The 12,882-nt window shown below is 47.1% G+C and overlaps 1 protein-coding gene and 1 long non-coding RNA gene across 2 annotated transcripts in view; one reads left to right on the forward strand and one right to left on the reverse strand.

Annotated features, from left to right (window-relative positions):
• The window catches only part of LOC149459726 (uncharacterized), a 37,339-nt gene extending 36,705 nt beyond the window's left edge, over nucleotides 1–634 (reverse strand). The window contains exon 1 of the long non-coding RNA XR_016313223.1: nucleotides 337–634. This is a non-coding gene — a long non-coding RNA (uncharacterized LOC149459726). The remainder of the gene's footprint in view (nucleotides 1–336) is intronic.
• TMEM178B (transmembrane protein 178B) overlaps nucleotides 1–12,882 on the forward strand; it is a 406,020-nt gene that overhangs the window by 295,911 nt on the left and 97,227 nt on the right. The window lies entirely within an intron of this gene.

The raw sequence follows: 12,882 nt of genomic DNA on the forward strand, positions 1-12,882 counted from the left end.
GTTCCATGAAACCCTGGTTGAGAAAGGCTGCTCCTTAGTATTAACCTTCATAACTCCCCCCTGGTAGCTGCATAATAAACGTATTCAGGGAGGGGAGGGGAGGGGCAGAGCAGCTGGGCCAGCAAAAACAGTAAATAGAAACTCACAGATGAAGAAAGGACTATGATATGTAAGGAGGCAGAGCATTGTGCTAGGCAATTGACTCCTCTAAAGCAGCTGGATTTGCTAGCAGATTCAGAGGCACATTACAATTACAAGGCAATAAAAAATAATTTATGGAAAGAGAAAATGCTGGAAGTAAGCATGTGAAATATTTTTATTTCTGTGTTCTTTTACCTGCAATTTTTGAACTTGAGGACGGGGTCTCTTTAAGCATCATGCACATGAAGTCTCCCCACAATAGCTAGGAAAGATTTTTAATTTGCAGAATTGATAATCAGTAGGCACAGCCAGTGTGCAGAGAATAGCCAGCCGGTAAATCTCGGCTCACTGAAGCCGCAGCAGGGGAGCAGTCTTGTCAACCACGTGTGTGCACCCTGGGTGGAGATTATGAAAATGAATTCATGAAATCAGCAGATCCCAATGTTCACACAGCTCAGCATTGGACATTTTATGTCATCAAAATTCTAAAGAAGAATTTAGGATAAAAGTTGCCAGTAAACTTCCATCAGGTTACAACCCTGAATGCCTATTACTTTTCCGTTTTGTATAATAAAAGAGAACCTCAGTCAGCTTGAGAAAGAAAGTAACATATTATGTGGATGGTTATATTTATGGATCTACAAGCACTTTCATAATGTTCTGTTCAGCTTTTTGCACATATTTTGGAAATATAGCAGCACCAGAAGCCTCATTGTGATACCATATTATTGACAGATATTTGCCATTAAATAGAATTTAGTCCAGGGCCCTGATGTTATCTGTGCTCCGAGCAGGGACGGGCTGACCATTTGGAAACTCGGGCACTGCCCGAGGGCCCGGGGTCAGTAGGGGGCCCCATGAGATGCCCCTGGTACCTTTTTCATAGGCTTTTTTGAGTTTGATCAAGGACACAGGGGTCCCATGATCCCCTACTGCCCGGGGGCCCCATGAGTTGTCAGTCCACCCCTGGCTCCGAGGGTTACAAAACAACTGCCTACAGCTGAGACTTTCTTACAATTGATAAGAAGATTGTGTGGCTACTTTGCTGTGCCAAATGCCTAAAAGAATTTCAGAAGGATGTCTCTTTATTTTAGTATTTTAAAAACGTATGTGGAGGGTGTTACAAGTGATTGAGTTTAGGGGCACACAAAACCAGCTCCATAAAGACATGGTTTGGTGAGTTTGGTGTAGAAGAACTTGAGTTCTAACCCTACTGAACACATTTGGATGCATTGGAAAACAGATTGTGAGCCAATTCTTCTCAGGCAACATCAGTACATGACCTCACAAATGCTTTTTAGGATGAATAGGCGATAGTTCCTACAGACACCCTAAAATAAAAGAGTTGAGGATGTGCTAGCCTCAAAGGAAGAGGGAAGGGGTGGCAATGATGGTGTGCATGTGTGTTGGGGGGGGGGGGGGGGTGTCAGGTTAGGAATTAGCTATATGTTAATGCCCATGGTTCTGGAATAGGATGTCCAATAAGTTCACATAGGTATGATGGCCAAGAGTTAACAGCATATAAATGTCCATGGTTTTGGAATGGGATATCCACCAAGATCATATACTTAGGTGTGTTGGCCAGGAGTCAACTTCAAATTAATGTCCCCCACCAACTGACTGGGACTGTTGCTGCCACATTTACCAGGAACTGCACAGTAAAAAAAAAATAGACAGTAACAAGATTTATTTTGTTTGTTGCCCTCAGGCTAACAGAATGAGGGAAGCTTACTGCTGCGGTTTACATACACTTGGCAAGATGGCAATGTTTAGCTATGACAGCTACTCTGCTTGGTGCCCATAAACTATAACTACAGGGCCACTGTTGAGCACATGATTATTCAAAGACAGACTCCCAGTCTCTTCTTTTCATAAAAGTCTCTGACTCTGCAATAAAATCTGATCAAACTACAGGTTTACAGTTCTCCTGTGGTGCGAAGATGAAACATGATACATTCAGGAGCATACTGGCTTAATGGCTCAGGTACACTGCAGCTTGGGGGCACTCAATCCCGGTTCCTGAGGTCCTCCTCTATAGGGGAACTCCAAAGTCCCGCCTGTGCACAAACAACCCTTGTGGTGCTTTTTTTAATAGTACATGTCTGCTTCCACGGCTCTGAAGTCTCACAAACCTGAACTCCTGGCACAAAAACTTTAATTCAAATATATATGTGTACCAAATGCCTTTCAAACTCACACAACATCTTGTAAAAGTAGTAGTGGCATCATCACTGTGCAGAGAGCAGAGCGGTAGGAGGGGCCTAGCAGCTCCACTCACTACAGGCTGCCTGTAGAACAATACTGGAGGGGGCGGAGACAAGACCAGTCACCCTGCACAAGGAGAGAGAGCAGTAGTGAGCGGTCTTTATTACAGGAAGCTCCTGCACAGAGGCAAAGCTTCACACTTGATTACTGCACAGATATGGAAGAAATACACAAAGCACACCAAGATTCAGGTAAGAATATGCATGAGATTTACATGAGCACCATGTCATGGTGAAAATTACCCAATCAATCAAGGTGTAAGGTCTCTCCAATACTGATCCTGTTACCATGCAATGTCTGAGTGTATTCAGGCACTGACACCACTTATTTAAAACAAAATATATTTATTTTCTTTAGATCAAAACAATTTTTTTTTAGTTTTGGATAGACTTTACTTAATGTCACAATCACAAGTTTCGGCCAGACAGATAGGAATATCTACAATAGGTACCAGGGCTGTTAATAGTCATGGGGCCCTGTACAGCCTACCTGAAAGGGCCCCTCCCCCCTCAAAAAATATCAAAATAGATTTTTGCTAAAATTCCACAGCCACGATGTTATCCGCTTTCCCACCGCCCTATAGCAGAAATACTGCTACAGGGCGGCAGGGGTGCACAATATATATATACATACACGTGATTTTGCTGCCATTGGTGGCCTTGGCTGTCAATCACCGGGTCCCAGTCAGTGATTCCCCGCCAGCACCCGGCAATCACTGAGTATCATGGACAGGGGAGAGACCTGTATGTAAACAATACAGATCTATCCCCTGTCAGCTCCTTCACACTGCATTGTATGGCTCTGCATAGCAGAGCCATACAAAGCAGCGTGCTTACAGTGCTTACAGCACACAATCAAACAGCACACAGTTAACCCTTTGATCACCCCAGATGTTAACCCCTTCCTGTCCAGTGTCAGTGCTTTTTATTAGCACTGATCGCTGTATTGTTGTCACTGGGGATGTCAGTGGCAGTTAGTCAGTTCCCCCCAGTGTCAGAATGTCCGCAGTCACGCAGTCCTGCTATAAGTCGCTGATTGCTGCCATTACTAGTATAAAAAAAAAGAAAAAAAACTCCAGTATATATACCGCCATTTGTAGACGCTAGAAGTTTTACATGTAGTGGGATTTTTTTTTAGCAAAGACATGTAGCAGAATACATTTTGGCCTACATTTATGATGAAATTAGATTTTTTTATTTTTTTGTACTGGACATGTTTAATAGCAAAAAGTCCAATATTTTGGGTTTTTTTCCTCAAAATTGGTGGGGTTTTTTTATAGCGCAAAAAATAAAAACCTCAGAGGCAATCAAATACCACCAAAAGAAAGCTCTATTTGTGGGAAAAAAAGGACAAAAATTTCATTTGGGTGCAGCGTTGCATGAGTGTGCAATTGTCAGTTAAAGAAACGCAGCACCGTATTGCAAAAAATTAGCTGGTCAGGAAGGGGGGGGGGGGGGTAAATCCTCAGGAGGGCAAGTGGTTAAAACAAAATATATTTATTATTGTATTGGAACAATTTTACTACTTGCAACACTTCTTTATATCAAAACTATTTTTTTTTTAGTTTTGGATTGACTTTACTTAAATGAATTACATAATGAAAACAGTTTCATCAGACAGGAAGGAATATCTACAACAGGTACCAGGGCTGTTGTTAGATGTCATGGGGCCTTGTACAGCCTACCTGACAGGGCTCCCCCTCCAAAAATATAAAATTATATTTTTGCTAAAATTCCGCGGCCACGATGTTATGCTTCCCAGCCATGGCAGAAATTCTAGCCCCATCGAAAAAGACCCATTCAAGTTAATATCACTGCTCTGCAAGCCCCCCACAACCATGCACAAACCACCTTCTTAGAACCAATCCTCCTGCCACACAGCCAGAGGGAGAATAAGCAGTAGAAGCTTGCAGAACTGCAGGGGGATCCACAAGAGTCACAAGTGTCTGAAATAAGACAGTAGAGCTGGCCCTCCTGCTCGTCAGGTGCCTGGGTGCAGTCGGGTGGGACCCATCAGTTCAGCAGGAGACCCCAGGCCCAAAACAGGAGGGTTGGCTGTGCCGCCTCATCAGAGGCCCTGACAGGGACACAGGCAAAAATAAAAATGCTTTTTTTAATGTTTTTTTTTTCTAAAGAGCAGGAGAAGGTTAGAACCCCTGTCATATCTTTACTTCTGCCTGTGTCCATATTGTAGGTTTCCGCTCAATTCCTGTCTGGTGAAACTGTTGTCACCATTACAATATGATTGGGGAAAACTAATGGAGACATGCATAGCAGTGAAAATTCAGCAGGGGTTTTAATTCTTCTCCGCTCTATCCAAATTTACAAAAACAATTTGTGTGGATGTGCACTTTAAATTACCACTATTCCCCAAACATCAGTTGAAATTTTCAGTGCAGCTGATGGTTGTAATTAGAGATGAGCGAATCGAAGTATCCGAAGTGGAATTCGAGTCGAATATCGGAAAAATTTCGATTCGTGCCGAATCCGAAAAACAGCCTAATTCGGACGCGCGAATCGAAATTTTTCCGAAAATGGCGGCTGACATGTGCGGCGACGGAGCGGGGATGTCGGGGAAGGCGCGCAGACAAGGCGCGCTGCCCCATAATGCATTCCTCAACGACATGTGATCGCATCAGCCAATCAGCAGCCAGCCAGCCAGCACTGTGTAATGGTCGAGGTATATATAGCGGCCATTTTGGAAATCTTCATTTGCCTGCAGTCATTGAACAGAGGCAGACCGCTCTGTACTAGGGACAGGGACAGAGTTAGGGCCACAGAAACGAGAATTGGGGACAGAGAGAAGTTACTTAGGGACAGAGAACCATTACTCAGGGACACAGACTTGTTAATGAGGGCCACAGAATCGTTATTTAGGGACAAAGAAACGCTAGTTAGGGCCACAGAATTCATACTCAGGGACAGACAGAATTGTTACTCAGTGCCAGAGAATTGTTACTTAGGGCCACAGAAACGTTATTAGGGCCACAGAATTTTTACTCAGGGACAGACAGAATTGTTACTGAGTGCCAGAGAATTGTTACTCAGGGACAGACAGAATTGTTACTGAGTGCCAGAGAATTCTTACTCAGGGCCACAGAATTCATTCTCAGGGACAGACAGAATTGTTACTCAGGGACAGACAGAATTGTTACTGAGTGCCAGAGAATTGTTACTCAGGGACAGACAGAATTGTTACTGAGTGCCAGAGAATTGTTACTCAGGGACAGACAGAATTGTTACTGAGTGCCAGAGAATTGTTACTCAGGGACAGACAGAATTGTTACTGAGTGCCAGAGAATTGTTACTCTCACAGACACAAAATTGTTACTTGCACAGACACAGAATTGTTACTTGCACAGACACACAATTGTTACTCAGGGCCACTGAATTCATACTCAGGGACAGACAGAATTGTTACTGAGTGCCAGAGAATTCTTACTCAGGGCCACAGAATTCATACTCAGGGACAGACAGAATTGTTACTCAGGGACAGACAGAATTGTTACTGAGTGCCAGAGAATTGTTACTCAGGGACAGACAGAATTGTTACTGAGTGCCAGAGAATTCTTACTCAGGGACAGACAGAATTGTTACTGAGTGCCAGAGAATTGTTACTCTCACAGACACAAAATTGTTACTTGCACAGACACAGAATTGTTACTCGCACAGAGACAGAATTGTTACTCAGGGCCACAGAATTCATACTCAGGGACAGACAGAATTGTTACTGAGTGCCAGAGAATTGTTACTCAGGGACAGACAGAATTGTTACTGAGTGCCAGAGAATTGTTACTCTCACAGACACAAAATTGTTACTTGCACAGACACAGAATTGTTACTTGCACAGACACACAATTGTTACTCAGGGCCACAGAATTCATACTCAGGGACAGACAGAATTGTTACTGAGTGCCAGAGAATTCTTACTCAGGGCCACAGAATTCATACTCAGGGACAGACAGAATTGTTACTCAGGGACAGACAGAATTGTTACTGAGTGCCAGAGAATTGTTACTCAGGGACAGACAGAATTGTTACTGAGTGCCAGAGAATTGTTACTCTCACAGACACAAAATTGTTACTTGCACAGACACAGAATTGTTACTTGCACAGACACACAATTGTTACTCAGGGCCACAGAATTCATACTCAGGGACAGACAGAATTGTTACTGAGTGCCAGAGAATTGTTACTCAGGGACAGACAGAATTGTTACTGAGTGCCAGAGAATTCTTACTCAGGGCCACAGAATTCATTCTCAGGGACAGACAGAATTGTTACTCAGGGACAGACAGAATTGTTACTGAGTGCCAGAGAATTGTTACTCAGGGACAGACAGAATTGTTACTGAGTGCCAGAGAATTGTTACTCAGGGACAGACAGAATTGTTACTGAGTGCCAGAGAATTGTTACTCAGGGACAGACAGAATTGTTACTGAGTGCCAGAGAATTGTTACTCTCACAGACACAAAATTGTTACTTGCACAGACACAGAATTGTTACTTGCACAGACACACAATTGTTACTCAGGGCCACAGAATTCATACTCAGGGACAGACAGAATTGTTACTGAGTGCCAGAGAATTCTTACTCAGGGCCACAGAATTCATACTCAGGGACAGACAGAATTGTTACTCAGGGACAGACAGAATTGTTACTGAGTGCCAGAGAATTGTTACTCAGGGACAGACAGAATTGTTACTGAGTGCCAGAGAATTCTTACTCAGGGACAGACAGAATTGTTACTGAGTGCCAGAGAATTGTTACTCTCACAGACACAAAATTGTTACTTGCACAGACACAGAATTGTTACTCGCACAGAGACAGAATTGTTACTCAGGGCCACAGAATTCATACTCAGGGACAGACAGAATTGTTACTGAGTGCCAGAGAATTGTTACTCAGGGACAGACAGAATTGTTACTGAGTGCCAGAGAATTGTTACTCTCACAGACACAAAATTGTTACTTGCACAGACACAGAATTGTTACTTGCACAGACACACAATTGTTACTCAGGGCCACAGAATTCATACTCAGGGACAGACAGAATTGTTACTGAGTGCCAGAGAATTCTTACTCAGGGCCACAGAATTCATACTCAGGGACAGACAGAATTGTTACTCAGGGACAGACAGAATTGTTACTGAGTGCCAGAGAATTGTTACTCAGGGACAGACAGAATTGTTACTGAGTGCCAGAGAATTGTTACTCTCACAGACACAAAATTGTTACTTGCACAGACACAGAATTGTTACTTGCACAGACACACAATTGTTACTCAGGGCCACAGAATTCATACTCAGGGACAGACAGAATTGTTACTGAGTGCCAGAGAATTGTTACTCAGGGACAGACAGAATTGTTACTGAGTGCCAGAGAATTGTTACTCTCACAGACACAAAATTGTTACTTGCACAGACACAGAATTGTTACTCGCACAGAGACAGAATTGTTACTCAGGGCCACAGAATTCATACTCAGGGACAGACAGAATTGTTACTGAGTGCCAGAGAATTGTTACTCAGGGAAGACAGAATTGTTACTGAGTGCCAGAGAATTGTTACTCAGGGACAGACAGAATTGTTACTGAGTGCCAGAGAATTGTTACTCTCACAGACACAAAATTGTTACTTGCACAGACACAGAATTGTTACTCGCACAGAGACAGAATTGTTACTCAGGGCCACAGAATTCATACTCAGGGACAGACAGAATTGTTACTGAGTGCCAGAGAATTGTTACTCAGGGACAGACAGAATTGTTACTGAGTGCCAGAGAATTGTTACTCTCACAGACACAAAATTGTTACTTGCACAGACACAGAATTGTTACTTGCACAGACACACAATTGTTACTGAGTGCCAGAGAATTGTTACTCAGGGACAGACAGAATTGTTACTGAGTGCCAGAGAATTGTTACTCAGGGACAGACAGAATTGTTACTGAGTGCCAGAGAATTGTTACTCAGGGACAGACAGAATTGTTACTGAGTGCCAGAGAATTGTTACTCGCACAGACACAAAATTGTTACTTGCACAGACACAAAATTGTTACTTGCACAGACACAGAATTGTTACTCGCGCAGACACAGAATTGTTACTCAGGGCCACAGAATTCATACTCAGGGACAGACAGAATTGTTACTGAGTGCCAGAGAATTGTTACTCAGGGACAGACAGAATTGTTACTGAGTGCCAGAGAATTGTTACTCAGGGACAGACAGAATTGTTACTGAGTGCCAGAGAATTGTTACTCAGGGACAGACAGAATTGTTACTGAGTGCCAGAGAATTGTTACTCGCACAGACACAAAATTGTTACTTGCACAGACACAGAATTGTTACTCGCACAGACACAGAATTGTTACTCGCACAGACACAGAATTGTTACTCAGGGCCACAGAATTCATACTCAGGGACAGACAGAATTGTTACTGAGTGCCAGAGAATTGTTACTCAGGGACACCTAATCGTTGAATTAAATAGTATGTCAGACAACATGCAGAGGAGTGGCAGAGGAGGCAATGTTTTAGGAGCGAGCAGACGTGGCAGCAGAGGAAGGGGTCGAGGCAGCAGTATTCGCAGCCAGAGGCCAGTGCTCCCGGTGTCATCCAGCGGTCGTGTCTCCACCGACAACCCTGCCGTCATTGATTGGTTGGCTCGGTCGTCTTCCTCTTCCCAGGTCACCTCTGACACCTACAGCCAACGGTCGGTGGGTACGTCAGACACAACCGTTAGTTGGCATGGCCCGGGACCAAGCCCACTGAAATCACGTGTCCTCTACCTGCCCCTGTCCTTTGCTGTTCCCTCACCAAGCGAAGTATCGCATGCTGTGGGCTCAGCCCCACTGTACAGTGAGGAAGAGCTAACAGAGGGCGGTCAGGAACGGGGGGAGACATCGGCCTTTTCAGCAGCCAAGCGAACAAGTACTGGCGAGGAGAGTGGCTCGGTAGCCGGTCTAGAGACAGGTCTGTCTCCTGACCCAGACGCAGCCGAGGGGGCTAGTAGTGAGGCGGAGACCCTACTTGATGATGAGGAGGTTGATCGCACTTGGCAGCCTCGTCGTCATCAGGCAATTTCTTCCGCATCATCAGGAGAAGAGGGTGGCAGCTTGGCAGCGAGCAAAACAGTCGGTGGGTTGCCCAGGAGACAGCAGCAGGGTCGCATCAGTGTCAGTGGAGCCAAACGTCCACGGAGTAGAGCACCAGCTCCACTGCAGCCTACCACCACGGCCAGTAGTGGTGCCGGTGCGCACGGAGGAAGTAGCAGTCAGCCAGTGAAGAGTAGCGGGGGCAAAGTTTCCTACTCGGTGGTGTGGCAATTTTTCCTCAAGCCGCCCGAGGAAGTAAATGTAGCCGTATGTCGACTATGTGGCCAGAAATGCAAGCGTGGCCAGGGGGCCCATGTTGGGACTACAGCGTTGCGTCAGCATATGCAGCGTCACCATTCGGTGGCCTGGGAAAACCGTGATAAACATACGGCGGTTCTGCCTGCCCCAGCCCCCGCTCCATCACCCGCTCCGTTACTTGCTCCGTCACCCGACGTCGTCAATCGCCCTCTATCAGCCAGTCAAGGCTCCAACACCTCTGCTGAGGGGAGTTGTCGCTCATTGGCATCTTCCGCTCGTTCAGATGCTCCTTCTCCTGCTACTCCTCTTCTCGGATTCCGTCAACAGTCTTTCTTGGAATCCGTATCCAAGAGACAACAGTTTGCGAGCACGCACCCGACGGTGCAAAAGCTGAACGTCCTCCTGTCCAAGTTGCTGGTGCTGCAGTCCCTCCCTTTCCAACTGGTGGACTCAGCACCTTTCCGAGAAATGATGGCTTGTGCCGCGCCGCGGTGGAGAGTGCCAAGCCGTCATTTCTTTGCCCAAAAGGCAGTGCCAGCCCTGCATTCACATGTAGAAGAGATGGTGGGCCAGTCTTTGAGCATGTCGGTCTCTGCCAAAGTGCACGGCAGCGCCGACGTGTGGAGCTGTAACTACGGTCAGGGACAGTACATGTCATTTACGGCCCACTGGGTGAACGTGGTGCCGGCACAGCCGCACCAGCAACTTGGACAGGTCACGACGCTTTTGCCTCCACGTTTGCACGTCCTTGGTCCAGCAAGCATGTCCGCCTCTACCACCTCTTTTTCCGCCGTGTCCTCAGCCGCCACCCCCGTGCCAAGTCCCATTACCCGACCGGCATATCACATGTGCAGGGCGCAACGGTGTCACGCTGTGCTGCACCTGGTATGCCTTGGCGAACGTAGTCACACAGGGGAGGAACTGCTGAGTGTAATGAACAGAGAAATCGACAGATGGCTGTCTCCGCGCAAACTAAAAATCGGAACCATGTTGACTGACAACGGAAAGAACATGGTGTCTGCTCTGCGTCAAGGAAGGTTGTGCCATGCGCCATGCATGGCTCACGTGTTCAATCTGGTTGTCAAGCGGTTCCTAAAATCCACCATCCCACTGCAAGACATCCTTAAAATGTCACGTAAACTGTGCATGCATTTCAGCCATTCCTACACCGCAAAGAACACCCTCATTGAGCTGCAGCGGCAGAACGGAATTCCACAGCATCGCCTGATCTGCGACGTTGCAACAAGGTGGAATTCAACCCTACACATGTTAGACCGCCTTTACGAGCAGCGAAAGGCCATCACCGATTTCCTGATGTTACAAGCGGATAAAGGTACTCCCCTGTGTAACTTAGATGTCAGCCATTGGCAGCTCATGCGTGACACCTGCCGCTTGCTCAGGCCCTTTGAGGAGGCCACGCTATTCGTGAGTCGGCAGGACTATGGGATGAACGACGTCATTCCTCTGTTGCACGTCCTGGAACAAATGCTGTTAACAATGGCTGGTCAGGGTGCGGTAGACGTGGCGCACAGATCTCAACGCCACATGACCCCTGTGGGGGCAGGACAGGAAGAAGAGGAGGAGGTAGAGGAGGACATTTGTGCTCAGGAATTATTGAGTGAAATGGGTGGTTTTTCCACTCAGCGGACAGGAGTGGAGGAGCAGGAGCATCTGGTAGAGGAGGAGGAGGAGGAGACAGAGGACCCAGACGCACCGTGGCAGTATGCTGTGGAGATGGAGGCAGGGAGTCCCTCGCATTCCTTGGCACAAATGGCCCATAGCATGCTCGGTTGCTTGCGTAGCGACAGCCGAATAATAACCATCAGACAGAGGGATGACTTTTGGCTGTCCACCTTGTTGGACCCTCGCTACCGGTCCAAAATGGTGGCCTTTTTCACACCTGCTGAGAGGGAGGCCAAAATTACGTACTATAAAAACCACCTATGTAGTCAGTTGGTCTCTGCCTTTGTGCGCCATCGTCCATCCTCAGACACTGTGGGCCCTGTGCGCTCGCGTTCCGCTGGCATGGCAGCAGGGGAGGGGTGGGGTGGTAGGAGCAGTGGCAGCTCCACCAGCAGCGGCTGCCTCAGTCTGCAGTCGATGATGAGTAGCTTTCTTCACCAGCGCAGTGAGGAAACTACTAACCAGCCGCAGCAGCAGCAGCAGCATCAGGTGGACCTGGAGCAGGAGCTCAAACAACAGGCTTGGGCCTACTTGGACAGCACCCTGCCAACCGAGGTAGACAATCCCCTTGACTACTGGGCAACGAAACTTGACCTTTGGCCCCAACTAGCTGAATTTGCCCTTGAAAGGCTGTCATGCCCGGCCAGTAGCGTGGCATCGGAGCGCGTGTTTAGTGCGGCAGGAGGTATTGTAACTCCGCGGAGGACACGACTGTCCACCCAAAGTGTGGAGAGACTCACGTTTGTGAAAATGAATCAGGCGTGGATTAGTCTGGATTTCAAACCACCAGTTCCTGACACAACTGACTAAATCCGCCATGAATCATGCCTCAAACATGTGCCACTTTCAGGTCTCCTCACACTGCTGGTGTGTTGAATTTTTTGACATAGGGTGCTGGCAGATTACGGGCCTCCTATAGCTGCTGCCAGGCCCCTAATCTGCCATAGGCCCCTATATACCACCTCCTCCTGCTGCTGCCAGGTCCAGAGTCTCTCATGGGTCCCTGTACGGCCTCCCATTGCTGCTGTCTCCATCGCCACACTCTGCTGCCATGTGCCACTTTCAGGTCTCTTCACACTGCTGGTGTGTTAAATTTTTTGACATAGGGTGCAGGCAGATTACGGGCCTCACATAGCTGCTGCCAGGCCCCTAATCTGCCATGGGCCCCTATATACCACCTCCTCCTGCTGCTGCCAGGTCCAGAGTCTCTCATGGGTCCCTGTACGGCCTCCCATTGCTGCTGTCTCCATCGCCACACTCTGCTGCCATGTGCCACTTTCAGGTCTCTTCACACTGCTGGTGTGTTAAATTTTTTGACATAGGGTGCTGCAAGATAACGGGCCTCACATAGCTGCTGCCAGGCCCCTAATCAGCCATGGGCCCCTATACCGCCTCCTCCTGCTGCTGCCAGGTCCAGAGTCTCTCATGCCATGTGCCACTTTC

Source organism: Staurois parvus, unplaced genomic scaffold, assembly GCF_062004578.1.
Source record: "Staurois parvus isolate SC_StPar_1 unplaced genomic scaffold, SC_StPar_1.0 ptg000249l, whole genome shotgun sequence".
Classification (NCBI taxonomy): domain Eukaryota; kingdom Metazoa; phylum Chordata; class Amphibia; order Anura; family Ranidae; genus Staurois; species Staurois parvus.